Source organism: Carlito syrichta, unplaced genomic scaffold (genome assembly GCF_000164805.1).
Source record: "Carlito syrichta isolate Samal-C Ts95f unplaced genomic scaffold, Tarsius_syrichta-2.0.1 Scaffold301652, whole genome shotgun sequence".
Classification (NCBI taxonomy): Eukaryota; Metazoa; Chordata; class Mammalia; order Primates; family Tarsiidae; genus Carlito; species Carlito syrichta.
In genome coordinates, this window is record NW_007245748.1 from 158,837 (window position 1) to 178,087 (window position 19,251).

The 19,251-nt window shown below is 40.4% G+C and overlaps 1 protein-coding gene across 1 annotated transcript in view; it reads right to left on the minus strand.

The window, feature by feature from the left end:
- Window positions 1–19,251, minus strand: part of ACOXL (acyl-CoA oxidase like) — a gene marked incomplete at its 3' end in the record, with an annotated part of 406,243 nt that overhangs the window by 158,779 nt on the left and 228,213 nt on the right. The gene's annotated exons all lie outside the window — the stretch shown is intronic.

Below are 19,251 nucleotides of genomic sequence, written 5' to 3' on the forward strand. Positions count from 1 at the left end.
GCATACTTCATTAACAAGGGTATCTGCATGATCAATGTTTGTATACCTAACCCTGAATTGTACCCCACATCTTTACAATAAAAATTTTGTAAAAGTTAAAAAAAAAAAAGGAACAGAATGACAGATACACGGATGAATCACAAATGCATTATGCTAGCTGAACGAAGCCAGAGGTAAAAGGCTACATACTGTATAATCTATTTACATGGCATTCTAGAAAAGGAAAAATTATAGGGACAGAAACAGATCAGTGGCTGCCAGGAGCTGAAGGTGAAGAGCAGCGATTGACTACAAAGAGACACAAAATATTTGGGGGGACACTATGGAAATAGTCTATCTTGATAGCAGTGGTGGTTACATGGCTATGCATTTGTCAAAACTCATGGAACCTGAACTAAAAAAGATAAATTTTACCGTATGTAAATTGCATGTCAATAAAGTTGATGAGAAACAAAGGAGAAAAAAAACCAAAATGACGTTTTTCTTCTTTCCACACTGAACTCCTGAGCAGGACCCTTTGCTTGTATATTCTTAGTGGAGTGGTTGAGGGGATAGCAAAAAAGAGAGGGGTGGGGGAAGGAACAGGTTTCATCCAGAAAGGAGTGAGTAATATTTTCCATGAGCTTACTTTACCCCTAAGAAAGAAAGAAACATGGACTAGACAGGAGGAACTCTAAGCCCGTGTTCCCAAAGCCAGCAGAATCCTCAGAGGGTGAGGCAGCCCAGAACCTCAGCTCCGTGAAGAAAGAGCACGCTTCACAGACGCCTCCCTCTGCTCTCCGCCTTCTGGGTTACGTCGAGCCTCTTAGCAGCTAATTGTGAGTGTCATTAAGGTTGTGTCCCATTTCATGAAACATACTTTATGATTCAATCTTTGTACATGGAAAGTTTAATATTTTCCTGCTGTTTTTAACATCGCTGAAGTTTTTACTGTGTATGATTACATTTAATAAATGTATCAGAACAAACTAGGAACAGGTTTCCTTCCCCCTTTTTAAACAAATTGAGGGCAGATTTTATTAATTTGAAGAAGAAGAAACAGATGAAGTCAATCTTACCTTCTTCGTTAGGAGATACCAATTAAAAATAGAGAGACTGACCCGCCAACCAGGAGGAGGAACTGTGTCTTGGCGTTGCATTGACTTTATGTCTATATACCCCCACCATCCTGGTGGTGGAGAGCCCATATGGGAGGGGGGCTAGGTGTATGGAGAGTCACTGCAATCTTTCCTGGAAGGAAAGGTGAGATCTGGGTTGGGTCTTCTGAATCCAGAATTCAGGGTCCAGCAGAAATAATGACAAGTAGTCCTGCCCCGCCACCCTTTGCTGCTGTCCTATACTCTTGGGCCTGCACTAGGGAGAATGGGAAGAAGGGAGTTCTTTTACAGATTCCGTCACCAAATGCATACCAGTGCATGTTAAAGTTCCCTACGTCTCAGGTGCTATGCTAACCATTATGAACCACAACCATGGTTCTGTCCTCATGAGAGAGACAGGCATTGGCCAGGTAGACAAATATAATAAGTAATTAAAAATTTGTAGCAAGTTTCAGAAAGGAAAAGACCAGGAATTCTGTGAGAAAACAAATAGCAAGAGTGACATCCTCCAATCTGAATGTCAGAGAAGGTTGTGAGAGGGCTTGTTAAGCTTGGAACCTTAAAATAGGGCATTCAGCCAAGCTAGGAATGGGAGAATGCTTGCTCCAGCTGAGAGAGCCGCATGTGCAAACACCCTGAGGCATGAAGGGGCACAGAATGGCCAGGGCTTGGAAAGAAAGCTGGGCTGGAGCTGGTGAGTGAGAGAGAGTGACCCAAAGGGAAGGTTGGGGGCAAACAGGGGTCAAGTTACTCAGGCCTCAGGCGCCAGCTGGGGATTTATTTTGTTAGTTTGGTTGCAACAAAGTCAAAAATAAATTCTAAGTTTTGGAGTAAGATGACGTGTGATTTTAAACGATGACTATAGCTGCTGAATGGAGCACAGATGGGGGAGGAAGGGGGCAGAAAGAGAGTGCTGGACCAGCTGGTGGTGTGGTGCTAGATATTGTCCGGAGAGTGACTGTTTCCCCCTATACCCAGCTTCCTCCTCCCTCAGGGAACAGCAGCTGGCCACGGATGGTCTCTGAAAGATATGCATAACGCCAGTAGTGAGTCAGGGGATTCAGGTGAAAGCTGAAAACAACGTAACTGTCACTCTTCATCAGTGTAATTGTACACACTGGATAGGAATTGGAAGGACTAACTTGATTGCTTTGATTATAAAATTGCTTGCTATACTGCCCTGAGGTGAGGAGTCTTCATAACCTGCCGCCATCGATGACTTTCTTACGTTTTAATAAACCAAAGTCTTTCTCTGCTGGACCACTGGGTGACTTCTTTGGAACAGGGAAACATTACACACAAGCTGTCTCAGATTTGGGGCTACCGCATTGCATGTGGGGACAGGAGCACGGTGGAACAGAGACAGAGGGTGAAGGGCTTGGCAAGGAGCTGGGAAAGAGAGTGGTGGATGGTGTGGTGTTGACGGTGTGGAGCGCCCTAGAAAAGGGTCTGTTTATGGGGAAAGACCAAGCATTCATAGCTACAAATGTCAGATGTGAGAATCAGGGAGACATCCATCCCAGTGGACCAGCCAAGATGGAAGTTAGATCCAAGATTCTAGAGATGGAGAAGACCTCAGGGAGGAAAATGTAAATGAGATCATCCTCTTCTCACCATAGAGGTATTTAGAATCTCAGAAAGGGATAGAACCACTAAGGGAGTATGGGCACAGAGAGGAGAGAACCAGGGTGATGCTGTGGAAAATGCCAACTTGGAATGGTCAGGCAGAGGAGCCTGAGAAGACAAGCAGGGAGAAAGGTGAGGACTGGTGTCCTGAAAGCAAAGAACAGGGAATGTCTACCATAATGAATGCTGCTGAGAGCTCACACAGTCAAGGACCAAGAACAGTCCTTTCGACTGAGTTGAAAGGAATCCATGGTAACTTGACAAAAACTGTTCAGGTGGCACGGAGAAGGGGAAGCCAGCTAATGCTTGGGACATCAGTCCTGGCAATACAGAAGATGAGAAGTTATTTTTAAAACTCGCCAGTAGAAATTACTGAAAATATGCCTGATAAAATCATTTCAAGGTATGTTTAACCAGAGAAAAATACTCTGAAGCTGAACACGATGAGCAACTTGACTCTAAAGAGGGAGCAGGTGTTGAGGCCTAGTAGCAGGTTATATAAAGATACCTACAAAAATCTGCTCATCTGAAAAATGATGCTTACCAGGGGTGAAATAAGCAAATGTCATCTCCCATTCAGAAGACAATGAGAAAATATGCTAGTCTCAGCTCTGGCTGTGGGAAGAAGGGAGAATCTCTGTAGAATTTCTGACTGTAGCCTGTCTTCATCTGGCTCTGGGGACAGATTCCATAACTCCTTTGAGGCCCTTGAAGCCCTAAGTAGGGGAGTCCATGTAAAGTGGTCCTGGGTTGTGCTCGCCAGGCATCTTGCAAAGCAAATGCAGACACTCTCTGGCCTGAAAGAACTACTCAAATAAAGTTCCAAAGATCTTGGGGGAAAAAAAAATCACAAAACACAAAGGAAAATAAAGGATAAGCAGAAGAGAGAACAATCAACAGAATCAAAACTGCAGAGGCAGCAGATATTGATATTAACCTAAAACGCCTAGGTGATAAAATAAAGATCACAACATGGAGAAGCAATATTCAAAATGACAATTGCTTAAAATTTTCCAGGATTTTTGAGTGACAAAAATCCACATATTCAGTAAGCTCAAATGAACCCCAAAAGGAAAAGTAAAACCAAATTCATACTTACATTGCAGTGAAACCACAGGTCACCAAAACAAATAAAATACCTTAGAAGCAGAGAAAGAAAAAAAACAGATTGCCATGAGAAATTACAATCAGATAGATAGCTGGTTCCTCAGCAACAAGGGAATCCAGGGATAGTAAAAACTTCAAAGTGTGGAGAGAAGATAACCCTTGACTATGAATTCTACACTTAACTTTCATGAAACACACATGAAAGTTACAGAGCCACACTAAATGGTACATAGAAGAAAGTACTCCAGGAACAAGAAAAATGACAAAAGATACAAGAGGAAATTGTGAGCAAATAAATTGGTAAAAGGTTGTAACTCTTAAAAAAACACTGGTTCCATATAATAGTAAGTACAATGTCTAATTTGTGGGATTAAAAATGTACTGAAGCAGTGGACAACAATAGTTTAGAAGGTGGGAGCTCATGTTTAGTTAAAGCAATCTAAGCTCTCACATTGTTGGAAAAAAAGAAAGCTAATAATTAACTTTAAACTTTGTAAGATAAATGTGCATGTTAAAATTTCTAGGGTAGGTACAAAATGAGCATGAATAGAGTAAAAACTAGAAGAAGAAAAAAATGAAAAGGAAAAAAAAAATCAGAAATTTAAAGTTATAAGTCCAAATAAGCAGAGATAAGACACAACAAATAGAAAATAGAGTTAAGTTGAAGACATGAATTCAAATATTTCCATGATGACAATAAATACTTAGACTAAACAGATAAAAATGAGATTGTCAAGATAAATTGCATTTTAAAAACATATAAATATTGTTTACAAAAAACATAAAAGAAACAAAATAAAACAGAAAAGTTAAAAGTATAAGGACATAATAGGTAAATAACAACCAAATGGAAGTTTCTGTCCTTGTATTAATATTGGACAAAATAGATTTTAAGACATTACTTGAGATAAAGGGAGTCACTATATTCGAATCAAAGACTCAAATCACTAGGAACACATAACAATTCTAAACTTGTAAATACCTAATCACTTCAAAATAATGAGACTGGAACTGGTAGAATTCAAAGGAGACTGGCAAAACTATCTTAACTGTAGGAGATTTTAGTAATATCCATAAATAACTAATAGGTCAGACAAACCAAAACCTCAGTAAAAATAGAGAATATTTGAATAATGCCATTAATAATCTTGATATATTGATCACATTTGAAACTCTGCATCCAGTTACAGAAGACACACTTCTATGAAACACACAAACACACATGGACGCTAACCATGCTTTCACAGAGTAGGCCATAATAAATTCCCCCAAAATACGTATCATGTTGGCTATTTTCTCTGACTTTGATAAAAGTAAGTGGAAAAATCAATACAACAATAAATTATTTTTTTATCACAATAAGAACAGTAACTAAAAAAAGTTGGTATTGTACAGTAGTTATACACCCCAACCAAATGACTTGGGTGTGAATCTTAGCTCTACCAGCTCAGGAGCTGTGTGATCTCAGACAAATTGCTTAATTTCTCGGTTTCCCATTTTTCACATACATTGGGGTCAAGAACAGTCCTACTTGATAGGGTTGTTGTGAGAAGTTATGTGAATTGATGTAAAGTGTGAAAACTGGTGCCAGACACATAGTTAAGAATCCAACAAATGCTGGCTATTATTATCATTAAATACTAAATGCTAGGAAATTGGAAAACATACACAACTAGTTCATGGGTCCAAATAAGTTATTACAGAAATTAAAATAAGCTTAGACTTGTTAAACTAAAAATTTTGTATATTAAATTATGGTAGATATGTTCAAAGCAGTATTTAAAAAGAAAGGTTATAATTTGAAGTGTTTATGATAGAAAAAGAGAAATTGGGAAAATAAGATAACACCCTAATTAAGATCCTATAGGATGACCAGGAGAAATAAACCCAAATAAAATAGAAAAAAATAATAATAAAGAATCAATGAAATAGAAAAACTAGATACAGTGGAGAGAATCAACAGAGCCAAAAGCTTATTATTTGAAAAAAAAAAATAGATAAAGAGAGAAGGAGGATGGGAAAAATGAACAATATTACTAATGGCAAAGGGGCACAGCTACAGATGCAGCAAGGATTAAGAGATAAAGGGCATCATGAACTTTATGACTTAAAAACTAAGAAGGAATGGACAAACTGCTAGAAAAATATAAATGAGCAAACAGATTCAGGAAGAAATAGAAAACCTGGATAGTTTACAACCACTAAAGAAATAGAATTAATCATTTTAAATGTTCTCAGAAAGAAACCACAACCATTATATTGCCATATGATATTTGTACCAAATACTCAAGGAACAGATCATTCAATTCTATACAAACTCTTGCAGCAAATATAAAAAGAAGGAACACCCGAAGTCGTTTAATGAAGACGGCAAAACTTGGACATCCAAACTAGATAAGGCAACTCTTAGCAAGGAATAACAGAAGCCAACCTCACTCATGATCACAGATGGAAAAATTCTAAACAAATATTAGCAAACAAAATCAGCAGTGTATTACACACACACACACACACACAGGCCCCACAACTAAGTTGTATATATCCCAAAACTCAAGATGTATAACACTGGAAATTATGTTAACGTAAATCCACCACAGTAACAGACTAAAGAGAGAAAAAGGTACAATTATCTCAATAAGATAAATGAGCATAAGCAATTTCATAAAATTCAAATACATTCAGATGTAAAAACCATCCAAAAAAAGAGCATACATACACACATCTTCTTTATAAATTAAAAGTAAAACAGATTTATTTTCCTTAATATAATAAAGAATATCTGCAAAACACCTATGCCAAATAATATCCTTAAAGGTGAAACAGTAAACACACTTCTTTTAAAGTAAAGAATAAAATTCAGGTGGCTGTTACCTTAACTGTTGCACTGGAAGTCCTTGCCACTTTAATAATACAGGCAAAGAAACATGTGTAAAAATTACAAAGGAAGGGGCAAAGCTATCATTTTTACAGATGATATGATTCTCTTCATAGAAAACCCTAAAGAACTATAAACAGATTATTAGAAAGAATGTGACAATTTAATAAGGATGTTGGATATTAGATCAATATACAAAGTTAAACTCCATTTCTATACACCAGCTACAAAGTGCTAGAAAACATTATAAAAGTTATTATATACAGTATATTATGATACCAGCTCAGCTGCTGCTCTCTGAAAACTGTCTCAGCACCCATAGAGAAGGGGTCTCAGCATGCATGTTCATGATACATGACCCTATTTTCTAGCCAGAAATGACTGAGTTGGGAAGAACTCCAAATGAGACGAGGATTCAGCATTGGATCTGCGAGAGACTGTCTCAGAGTGTAGCTAGAAAGGAGATGCTGGCCAGACACGGTGGTTCACGCCTAAATCCCAGCACTTTAGTAGGCCAAGGTGGGAGGATCACTTGAGCCCAGGAGTTCAAGACCCTGTCTCTCTATTAAAAGAAAAGAAATGCTATAAGTTCCATAGTCAAGGGGTAGTCACAAATGCAAACAAGATCAGGAATGAAGAGACACCAAGAGATGCCTAGACTGAGACTGTGGGTCCCAGGAGATGGCGAGATCTCCAGTCGAGATGCCTGACTCCAGATCCCTTTTCAGTTCCTGGTTCTCACGAGACCTAGATTCTAGTCATTCTAGTCTCTCTCTCTCTCTCTCTTTCTCTCTCTTCTCCTCCCCCTCCATCCCTCTCAGATGGATTCTCCTTTGGTGCTTAAATAAGTTTGTACTGGAGCTCCCTTACTTGCATCCAAAAGAATCGTAACTAAGATGATCACAAATTCAAAAGTCAACTGGTGAAGTTTCATTTCCCCTCCTTCCTTCTTCTTGTTATCTTGCTGTGATATGAGGTGACTCCTTCTGGAGAGTTATGAACTATCTCAAGGGAGTAGAAAATAAGAAAGATAAAAAACATACAGGAGATTCATAATTTGGCAAATTGACCCAGGATCAATGCCAGCTCTAACCATTATTCCCTCATATGTCTGGATGCTATCCATCCTATATGAAATTTATAATCGCCTTGTTTATGCCCTTAAGAAGTTTGGGCTGACACTTTCAAAGGAACGTTGCCAATAAAATAGATTATCCTTAGATCATTTTAGCAATCTCTCTTTTCTTTATCAGTGACGAGGGTCAGTTTTACTGCCTGCTGCTCTCCCCCTCTAATTTGCCTGACAAGATAGGACCTGCTAACATAAGACACTCACAAAGATGACATACAGTCTTTCTCACCGGGGAGCAATTTTTTCCAGTGACCACAGATTTAAAATTCAAAGACAGAGTCTTGTTTGAAAGCCATGGATTATGTTAAATGAGGGCTAAATGCAGAACATTCATTAACACAGAACCCAGAAGGCCAGGGAACAAAGGTATCACCTTCCACCCTGCCAAAAAAAGGGTGGTGGGGCCGGGGGAGGGAAGAGGAGGTCCTAAATTAGAGACAATAGCCTCGAGGTTTGGAAGGTCCAAGTTAGAACCTTTGCCTTTTGTTAGATTTGAGGAAATAACATCTCACCTCTGGTCTTCGTTCTTCCATTCATGGGAAAACCATAAGGATAATAATTTCCACTCACAGGACTATTGGAAGATTAAAGGAAGCAGCATCTACACAGGCCCCTAGCACTTTTCCTGGAAGGGACTTGGAGAATATCAGGGAGTCAAAAAAATGAAAACGTCTTTGAAAAACAAGAACTGATTCCTCTAATCTTGGAGCAAGGTTCTTTCAAAGTTGAATCATTTATAATCACAAGGTGATTTCTACTGTGCTGTCTTTGTAAATCCCTACAGCCAAAAAGGTCGCGGTCAGTGGAATGTTCAGGAACTGACAGCAGAGGAGACGAGAAGCTAAGGTTTTAATCCACAGTCCTAAAATCTCAGGGATTCTTCCTGAAGCCCCTCCACCCTTCCAGAGAAAGAGATCTCTGACTAATGAAGTAAAAAAAGAAGGGAATTGGTCAGAAACTGGGAGGTGCCCTAGAAAAATGAGGCTAGGACTACGCAAAGTCTGGCTGATCAAGTTGTCATGGTAACAACTGAGAAGACCCTTCTACGTGGGAGCCATGTTAACACTTGGACCCCAGGCAGACCCTTCTGGGGAGATTTACCAAATCCAGCCTTGCACCTTCTCTGAGAATGGGTGGTGCCTAAATCCCTTCCACCTGCCATGTAGTCACCTAGCATTATGGTGAAACCCAGATCGCCCCCGTCCTGCCCACATGTGCAATCCTAGCCAGCTGGACTTGGAGCAACATGTAACCCAGGCACCAGCCAGGATTTTTCTTGGCTCTGTTTCTTCTTAAGAAATTGGATGGGAAGCAACATGGCCTCTGCCACATCAAATCTAAGTCAACTTGACCTACTGGTCTGTTTTGAAAGGTATGTGTCCAGGGCATTGCTGTGAGAAGCTGAGTATTTAAACAAATAACCATCTATTTTATTCCAGAATAGTAAGTCTGCAGTATCCAGGATGGAGGACTGACTTCAAGCAACTGTCCCTCCCAGCCTGCCTTTCTGCACAGAGCCTGCTCTGCTTTGAGGCTTCTGTATTCCGGGTGAGCTTTGATTCCCATTTGGAGTCCACTGTGCTCTTGGATTTGGGGTCTGGTTTTTGTTGTTTTGTTTGTTTGTTTTTATAGTTATTTTGGATCTTCTCTGGTCCCCAGCAGGTGCTCCTGAGTGCTCTTAGCTGCCTGCATTCACAGTCCCTCTACTCTTCCTCTGCAGTTCCGGGAGACCAGGAGCCATTGTGAGTGTTAGTACAGGAGCAGAAGCCAACAGGCTCCTTCAGGAGTGGGGTAAGGCTTGACCTCCAGCACACGGGTTTTGTGATATCTCTCTGGGATTTGGAGAACCTTTTTGTTTATTTCAGGCAATGGTTCTGTTCCAAGGGTTGGTTGATGCCAGATGACTGAGGTGGTGTTGAATCTCCTGTAGGAATTAGTCTTGGGACTGAATCTATTGAATAAGTAGGGGGCTCTGCATCACATCACTTTTTAAAAAATTTACAGACATGTGCAATTGTTTCAGTGCTCTCTTATGCAATCATTAAATAGAATCACTCGGTCACTGCCCAGCTGGATTACATCTCCAAGCAGCAAACAGCAGCTTTCTGTGTAATGTGAAAGGAAGGGTCAGCGTCTGCTTGCTGATAACCTTATTATCATGCAGGGTCGCAGGTCTTTTCTGAGATTCATCCTTCTATTTTGTACAGTTATTTCTTCACTTTGCTTCAGCTAGTTCTGCTCATCTTTGTGGAATTCTGGAACACACTGGAAAAAAATGAAGCAGCCCAGGGCAGAGACGAGAAGGTTCTCCACTGATGGGGCAAGGGGTACAGTGACCCAAGAGTGGTACACTCTAGTATTAGTATTAAGGGAGGCAATATGAAGGGCATAGGCCATGGCCATGGGCATCCAGGCACAGGTAATATTTAAGAGCCCAGAGATACTGTAGAAGGGCCCCATTAAGAAGTTGGCTGAGCAGGGCCAAGACCAGCAGCTGGGGCCCAAGTTTCAGCTCTCCCCCAGTGGAAGGGCGTTAGAACCCTATGGCGTATTCAGACCCCATGCTTGTTTTTGTAGACCCTGATGCTTCGGAGCCAGCAGTGACTGAGAATTGACTTTCTTCCATGGTTCAGAACCATGAAAGAAGCCCCAACTGGGCAGGTCTCACAGGTGTCTAATGGACCATGGTGAAGAAGAGCGAGAAGAGATGAGGAGAGAATTGGGATTCCGCAGTTTAATCGGTTACTCCATCCAGTAAAAGGGGAGAGAAGGAGAATCAAGTATTTACTGTGTGACTACCATGTTCTAGGCCTTAGGAGATAAGGAGGCTATGGCTTCTTGTGGTAACATCCAAGGTCACAGAGCCCTGACCATGAGACTCCACCCACACAAAAGTCAGTGGCACTCCTTCCACGATGAGGCACTCTCCCATCTCTCAGAATGCCCTCTCTCCACATAAGGCAGAAACACAACATGCAGGGCTGTCTTCCCTATTCTACCCTCGGAGGAGCTTAGGAAATTCAATCTAGGTTTGCTTACACATAGGAAAAAGAGGAAAAGAGAGAGTATAGCTAAATATCAACAGTCTGAAGAACATGGTTGGCCCTGCCAATCCTTAAAGCAAGAAGGTGGGAAACAAAGAGAAGCAACCCAGGCTCAAGTCCCATCCCTCATTATAAACAGCACAGGTCCTCAGCCAACTGAGAGCCTCAAAGGCAGCACTTCCATGTGGGCAGGTAAAGGGTTTTCAGCACGTCCACATGAGGCCAGTCTGATTCTCCACTTCCAGACTGAGATTAGAAGCTGAAATGCAGAACATGTGTGAGCACAAAGCACTGGCCACTGGGAATGTTGCACAGCTGTGTGCCAAGAGCAGACTTGGCTTTGCCAACTCCTGTTCCAGCCTCTCCCTGCTCGCCAAGGAGGCTTGGGTGAGTGATTTAACTGAATCCCGCCTCACTTCCCTTGGCTATGCAACAGGGTGAAACAGCAGAAAATCATCCCAAAGTGTCTAATAGAAAAGGAAGGGTCTGGTCTCACCCGCCAACTTTCACTAGGGGAAGGTCCAGTCTAACTAACCCTAACCACTGGGCAACTCCATGAGAGGCATCTATGGACATCTGGAAACTGAGGCTTGGGAAGGGTGGGACCTGCTCAGGTTTGAATAGTTGCATCTGTGCTCATCCCATTCAGGAGAATTCAGCTATTTTTCTGGAATAAAGGGCAGATGTTGGCCCAACCCAATTTGCATAACAGAGTGGCTTGGAGCGTGGGATCTGGAGACTGTTTTTCTGGGTTCAAAGCCCGGCTCTGCCATTTTTTAGCACTTAACTTCGAGCAAGTTGTTTAATCTCTTTGGACTCAGTTTCGTTCCTGCCTAAAGTAGGACTGATAATATCATTCACTTAATTTGAGAATCAGCTAAGTTAATCAATGTAAAGCACTTATAACAGTGTCTGCACATACAGGAAGGGTTTGATGACTGTTAACAAAATCGGATAAAAAGCAAAGAGACCCTACAGTTCCAGGCTAGGACATACCTAGCTCCTGGGCCACTGCACATACTGTGTCTGATATGGGGAAGTCTGCCTTTTACCAACATAGAGAATCAGTAGGAAGGGCAGGTCTAGGGTATCAGACTCATGAAGCCCCATGAAGTTAGCGCCTCATCGTTAGGGAAAGGTGGACTGCCTGACATTAAGGGGCTTGTAAAGCTGAAGCAGGACCTGTGTGCAGATGCAGGGAGTGACGGGTCTCATTCAGCCAGTGACTTCTGCTCATTCCACACAGAACAGCTAAGTTTCACCTCCTTGGGGAAGCTTCTTCAGGCACTCCAGTGTGATTTCCCACTCTTCTCTGCTGGGCACAGCTTCACCACATCAACATGGGCTCTGGGGTCAGACAAATCAGGCTTCAAATCCCCTGGCACTCTGTGGGAGCTTGGGCCCATCCAATAGCTCAGAGTCTCAGTTTTCTCATCTGTAAACTGGGGATAATCAAAGTAGCTGCTTCATAGGGTTGTTTGATCCTCTTGATGAATCGACCTCTGTCTTATGAAATGACATTATCCTGAGAAATAGTCTTTGCTCTGAAATCTACTTTGTGTGATATTAACATAGTCATTCCAGCTTTCTTTTGACTAGTGTTAGCATTGTGTATCTTTTTCTATTCTTTTACTTTTAACCTGTTTATGTTTTTATATTTGAAGTGTATTTCTTGGAAGCATAGAGTTAAGTTTGCTTTTATTTTTCATCCAACCTGACAATCTCTGCCTTTCCGTGGGAATGTTTGCATTTAAAGTGTTTATTAATATAGTTAGGTTTAAATCTACCATCTTGATGTTTGTTGTCAATCTCTTCATTCTTCCATGTTTCCTCTTTTCCTGCTTTCTTTAGATTAATTTGGCATTGTTACAATTCTATTTTGTAAGCTGTAACTCCTTGTTGTATTATTTTAGCAGTAGCCTTATGATATACAGTATAAATCTTTAATTTATCACAGTCCATTTTCAAGTGATATTATATAGTTTCACATCTAGCATAAGAACTTCACAATAGTGAGCTTTTTTTTTTCTCCCCTCCTGGCCTTGGTGCTATTGTTATCACAAATCTTACTTTTACTTATGTTTGAAACTGCAAATGACATTCTTATTATGTTTGTTTAAACAGTCTATTATGTTTTATAGAGATTTAAATTCTAAGAAGAAAAGTCATCTATTTGTCTATATAGTTAGTTTTTGGTTCTGGCCATTCTCTTGTTTAAATTAATATTTCTATATGGTAGCATGTTCTTTCTGCTTGAAGAATTTTCTCTAATATTTCTTATAGTAAAAATGTTATTTAAAAAAAAGATCTGTTGGTAATGAATTCTTAAAACTTTTGCAAATCTGATAGTCTTTATTATATCTTTGTTTTTGAAACATAATTTTGTTGAATATAGTATTTTACATTGACTTTTTTCCTTTCAGTACTTTAAATGTTGTTCCACTGTCTTCATACTTACCTTGCTTCCAGTGAGAAATCTGCTGTCATCCTTATCCTTATTCTTTTATGCACAACATCTTTTTACTCAGACTGTGAGTCTTAAGATATCCCAAACTGGCTGGTGGGAAAAGGCACCATTCCAAGTCCTGTGTGAACACTGGACACTGTTCCCCTAAATCCTTCTACTCATCCTTGAATCATTTCCTCACATATATGCACTAATCAGTATTCAATTGAATATTCAAGCAGGACCTGCTGCAGCTCTCCAAGTTCTAGTTCTCGTTCTAGTTCTGGCTAGTTCTCTTCCATCCACTACTCTATCCTGTGAACTCTAGGTGCTCTGGTCTACTTATACTCTCAACTTCATGTCTTTAACTCAGAGAGTTCACTGGTCTCAGCCTTGGTTCCCCTCCTCAGGTATGGCTTGGAAATTCCCTCAAGAAACTAACCTAGGACAACTGTAGAGCTCATCTGGTCTATTTCCTCTCTCTCAAAGATCACTGGCCTTCATTGCCTGAAGTCCAGTGTCTTGCAAACTGTTTAGTGCATATATATTGTCCAATTTTTGTTTGTTTCAGTTAGGAGGGCATAGCTGCTACCTATTACTCCACCTTGGTCAGAAGTCCCCTAATGCTCATTTGGCTGAAATCTTTCAATTCTACGCACACTGTACAGTGCCCCCCATATATCACCTGGCCTTCAGAGATACATGCCAGTATGTGAACACACTGTTTCACACATAAAGATAACTTAACAATACTTAACAATAATTCTTAATTAACAGTCATTAAGGTCATGAAGTGCTTGAATGAACATAAATTATAAAAATTCCAGCCAGTATTGTTCATTTAATGATTATACTTTGGAAAGTTTTATTTTTTGTGTAAAATCTCATTTATCCTAGGTTTTATGCACAAAAATGACAGACTATGCTGCAAAGGTAAAGACAAAAATTGGACCTTGGAAACAAAGTAATTAAAAGACTCAAATAGGAGTTAATTCCAAAACTTCCTTTCTATTTGTACTCTGCATTTATCTACTTCACTGCTAAGGATGTTCTTTAAGCAACAAAATATTACTCTTGCAACATTCAGCCTATTGCCCAAAGAAAGTACAAATTGCCAAGGCTCCTGTAGAAACAGCCAACCCAAGACTTTCTCATGATTTCCTAACATAGAGTGATAATGTTTTCAAACTTGATCACCAAGTGTTGTGAAAACATCAGTTTGTAGAAAAAAAGAATCTCAGGATCCAAAGGTTTCCATGGAGCAGTTCAAGAGTGACAGTTCTGGGATTATGAACTCACCTATGCCAGACTCAAGAACAGCTGAGCACATCCAGTCTTCCCCAGATCCCAGATAAGCCACGCAAGCAGAAAGAACTAATCACTTTTCATGTCAATGCTTAGGAAACATTTAAAGACCTTTACCTCTTTCCCATTTCAAATACATTTTCAAATACAAAATATTAAGTCCCAATGGTCAAAGTAGTAACAAAATTATCAGAGATTTTGGTCTCAGCAGAAGCCAGATTTGGGTTTCTAGAAGGGCTATAAAACACATTCCCCTGAAACTCCAGTTTCTTTTTTATCACCACTGACACACTCTGCTGACCTGCAGCTCTCAACTATACAAAGCAAGACCTTTCTGTTTGATCAGTGAGTCTGGGCTATGTTTTGCAAACAGCAGGCTGTGACTCATGAGCAGGTCATAAAATCAAGTTAAGTATCATGACTAGCTTTAAATGGCATTAAAAAGAAAGTACTAGAGTACATCACAGTAGGGAGGTCAGTACTGTTTCATAACATTTCTTTTTTCAATTTCTTATATGTATGTTTATAACAGAAGGTATACTTTTTACTTTGGTTTATGGTCAAAAGAATTTAAAAGTCGTTGATCTAGAAACTATTAAGCATTCTGTTTTCAACTGCTGGTGGGAGTGAAAATTGGTATAACCTGTGTTGACAATGCCATTACCATTTAATACTTGATTCCAAGAAAACAATCACGGTACAAAAAAACTGTAGCTACTAAGAAACTAAAATATTTTCTGTAGTGTCATTTATAATGATGAAAAAAATTTGACATAACCTGAGGGATTGGTTGAATGAATTACAGTACACATACATGACAAATGGTACCAAGCTATGAAAACTCTACTTCAAAGTAAAGCTGTAGTAAAGTGTTGAAGGAGTATCCATATCATCTCTTAGGAGAAGACAGGAGGCTATAACATTTTACACACACACACACAAACTCACACACACAATTCATAAAAAGAATACGGTGCAAGCAATAACAATCACATCTGAGAAATAAATTGTGCTTACATTTACTTTCTTCTTTGTACATTTCTCTATCTCTAACAATTTCTACAATGAATTGCATTACTTTTTTTTATTTTAAAGATGTGGGGTACAATTCAGGATTAGATATACAAGTGGTCACCATATAGGTAAAGTTTGGGCCTCATTTTGCCTGGTTTGAACTCAGGTGCCCTTATGGATGTTATGCCCCCCCCAATTGGGCATTAATTTTGTAATTGGTACAAATAATATAACAAATGTGATTTCAATATGCTTTGCTCAGCAAAGAAGCTGCCCTCCACAGGTGATGTTCCCTTTGGGTCATAGCAACAGATGTTAAAGCTGGCGGTTGGGGGAAGCAGGATTTCACAGAGTCATATGCTTAGAGGAGAGGCAAAACTTAGGTGCCACATGCACACAAAGCTTGGAAAATTGTGCAGCCATTTCCCAATCCCCACCTTCTCAAGCCCATATTCCAAACTAGACACACTGACATCAGTCTGTCAGCTGATCATCACTCTGTCAGCTGGTCATCATTCAGTCCACAGCAGCCTACTGAATATGCTATACAATAGTCAGACTTAGGCAGGAGTGATCAAGGATTTGGTCCCTGCCCTCACTGCCCTCATGGTCTAGCCTCAGTTTGCTCATCTGTTAAATGGCAATGAATGAGAATAGCTGACACTATCAAGTGCCCACTATGTGCCAGGTGCTGTGCTAAATGAAGGCTTAGTCTTTATGTACTCGATCAGCTGCACTGTGTGGTTTTGAGGCCTGAAAGCACTTCTCAATGTTGCCACAGGCAGCTCGGCAGACAGGGTCATCCCCTCCTCTCAAGTCTGGTTCTGCTTTCTCTCTTCAACCCTTTCCATCTCTACACCTTCACTTGGACCCAGCTTATGCCTGTCCTGGTGTCTCTCAATGCACTGCTACCGTAGGGTATTGCCTAGACATGGACTGGCCAAGGCTGGTCTCTGAACGGTATTCATATTCCCAGTAATGAATCATGAGATGCAGGTGACCAAGGAAAGCTGAAAGCAATGTACTTGTCACTCTTGATGTACACGGGGGGATGCGGAGGAAGGAGAGGAGAAGGGGATCAAAAAAAAACCCCGAATCATCTTTTTGGAGGGCTGGCCCCTTGTACTTGAAATTTGTTCTTCCTGATCAAATGATCAACCAAAGCTTTTATCTGGAAATTTTGAGAAGGTTGAGTCACAATTTTGGAAGAAACATTCCAAGTTATGGCAAACAGGTGACTGGTTCTTTCACTGTGACAATACACCTGCCCATACCACACTACTCATCGATATTCAGGTGGTATTCAGCAGTTTTTGACCAAAGAAGGCACAAACTCCATGCCCTACCTTTCCTATTCACCTTACCTTACCCCAAGTGACATTTTTATTTTCCCGAATGAAAAACGTCCTCAAAGGAAAATGCTTTGCCAATGTGGAAGAGGTGAAACAAAAAGCGACAGAAATACTAAAAGGCATCCAAATTGACGAGTTCAAAACTGTTGTGAGTAGTGAAAAAAGCATCTTGATAGATGTGTTGCATCAGAGTACTTTGAAGGTGACTGAAGTTTAAACACGTAAGAATAAATACACAATTTTTCATAGATAAATTCAAGGGCTTGGGGGGCAATCATAAACAGCAGATAGGAATTTGACTAATTAATTTGCTTGATTACAAAACTGCTTGCTATATTGCCCTGAGGTACAGATTCTTCAGATTCTTGATGGCACTGCTGCCATCTGTGCCTCCTGTAAATTCTAATAAACCAATGTCTTTCCCTGCTGGCCCTCCAGGTGATTTCTGTGGAAAAGGTAAACATTACATGCAAGCCCTCTCAGATTTGGGATTACCTCATTATAACCACACACTTCCACACTCTCATTCTGTGTTTGAGTGTACCCTGCCGGCAGTTCTTCTGATATAGCTTGGACACTTGTCCTCTCCAACTCTCATGTTGAAATGTGATTCCAAATGTTGGGGGGTGGAGCCTAGTGGGAGGTGTTTTGGTCATGGGGGGTGGGGGATCCCTCATGAATGGCTTGGTGCCGTTCTCAAGATAATAAGTTCTCTATTAGTGCACACAAAAGCTGGTTGTTTAAAAATCCAGCCCCCATCTGAAAGCACCTCCTTTCTCTTTCTTGCTTCCTCTCTCATCATGTGATATGCTGGTTCCCCTTCCTCTTCCACCATGATTGTAAGCTTCCTGAGGGCTCACCAGAGACAGACACATAACCTCTACAAACTTAGGCATAGAGAGGGGAAATAACTAGCCCTACATAAATCCAGGATTAATTCTTGTACAGTCTGCAGAACCGTGGGCCATAATAAACCTCTTTTCATTGTAAATTACCCAGTCTCAGGTATTTCTTTATAACGACACAGAATAGACAAATACATCCTCCAACCCCCATCTGAAAACTCTTGCTCATCATCCTTTAAGTCACTCAGATGGCACTGGTTGGGGACCCTCCACACTAAGTCCTCCCAGTTCCTTCTGCTGCACATCGTGTTGGACTTTGCAGTCACCCAGCCACCTTGTACAATGGTAAGCAAAAGAGACTGAGTGAGTTTTTTGTTGTTTTTTGTTTTCCCCCAAATCTTCAGGCTTGACACATCATAGAAACATCACCTCCTGCTTCTTGAGTCCACACGTGAAGCATTTTGTGCCCATTTAATTTTCAAAATTAACTTGCATCTCAAAGAATGTAACCCTCATAACCTCTACAAACTGAAGAATAGAGAGGGGAATAACTGGCCCTACATAAACCCAGGATTGCTAGCTTCAAAGACAGTAAATGTGTATTGAAATACATTTTTTAGAAGCAAGATTTACTTAGTCCTACATGCTGTAAAAGAGGTAGTCTTCGGTATTCTCTCAGCAGCCTCCAGACCCAAGTCCATACTTTACTCCCAAAGAGTTCCCACCTGAAGAAGTGGAGTGTGGAGATCTGAACTTAAAAAGATTTAGAAATACTCATGCTTTTCTTTCAGCAAATATTTATTTCTCTACAAATAGCCTGTGCTAAGTGTTGAATGGATATGGGGATGGGGAGGAGAAGGGAAGGAAAAAAAATGGAAGTCAGGACCATGATACTGTGATACAAAAAGAAATATGCATTTGGCCTTCATCCCTAGTTCCTGGTAAAAAGCTCCTAAAACCCTTGTAATTTCCTATGTTATCTATCTCTCTATCGAAGAATTTTTTTGTTCTAATATTTGGCCTTTGACCCAGGTTCCTGGCACAGAAATACTAAATTCCTCGTAATTTCCTGGGTAATAGGAACATCTTTTGTTTTAATGAGGCAACTCTTAGTGGGCTCCTGGACAGCTTCAGGATGGAGGCTGGTCACCAGAAAGACCAAGCCATGATTAGAAGCTTGGAACTCTCATCCTCACTCCTTCATCCTCCATAAAGGGGAGAGAGGCCAGAGATTGAGTTAATAGTTGATCAGGCCTTATCGCAGCATTGTTCACAATAGCAAGATCATGGAACCAACCATGCTGTCCATCAAAAGAGGATTGGATTTTAAAATGTGGTACATATACACGATGGAATATTACACAGCCATAAAAAAGAACAAAATCATGAATTTCACAGCAACCTGGAT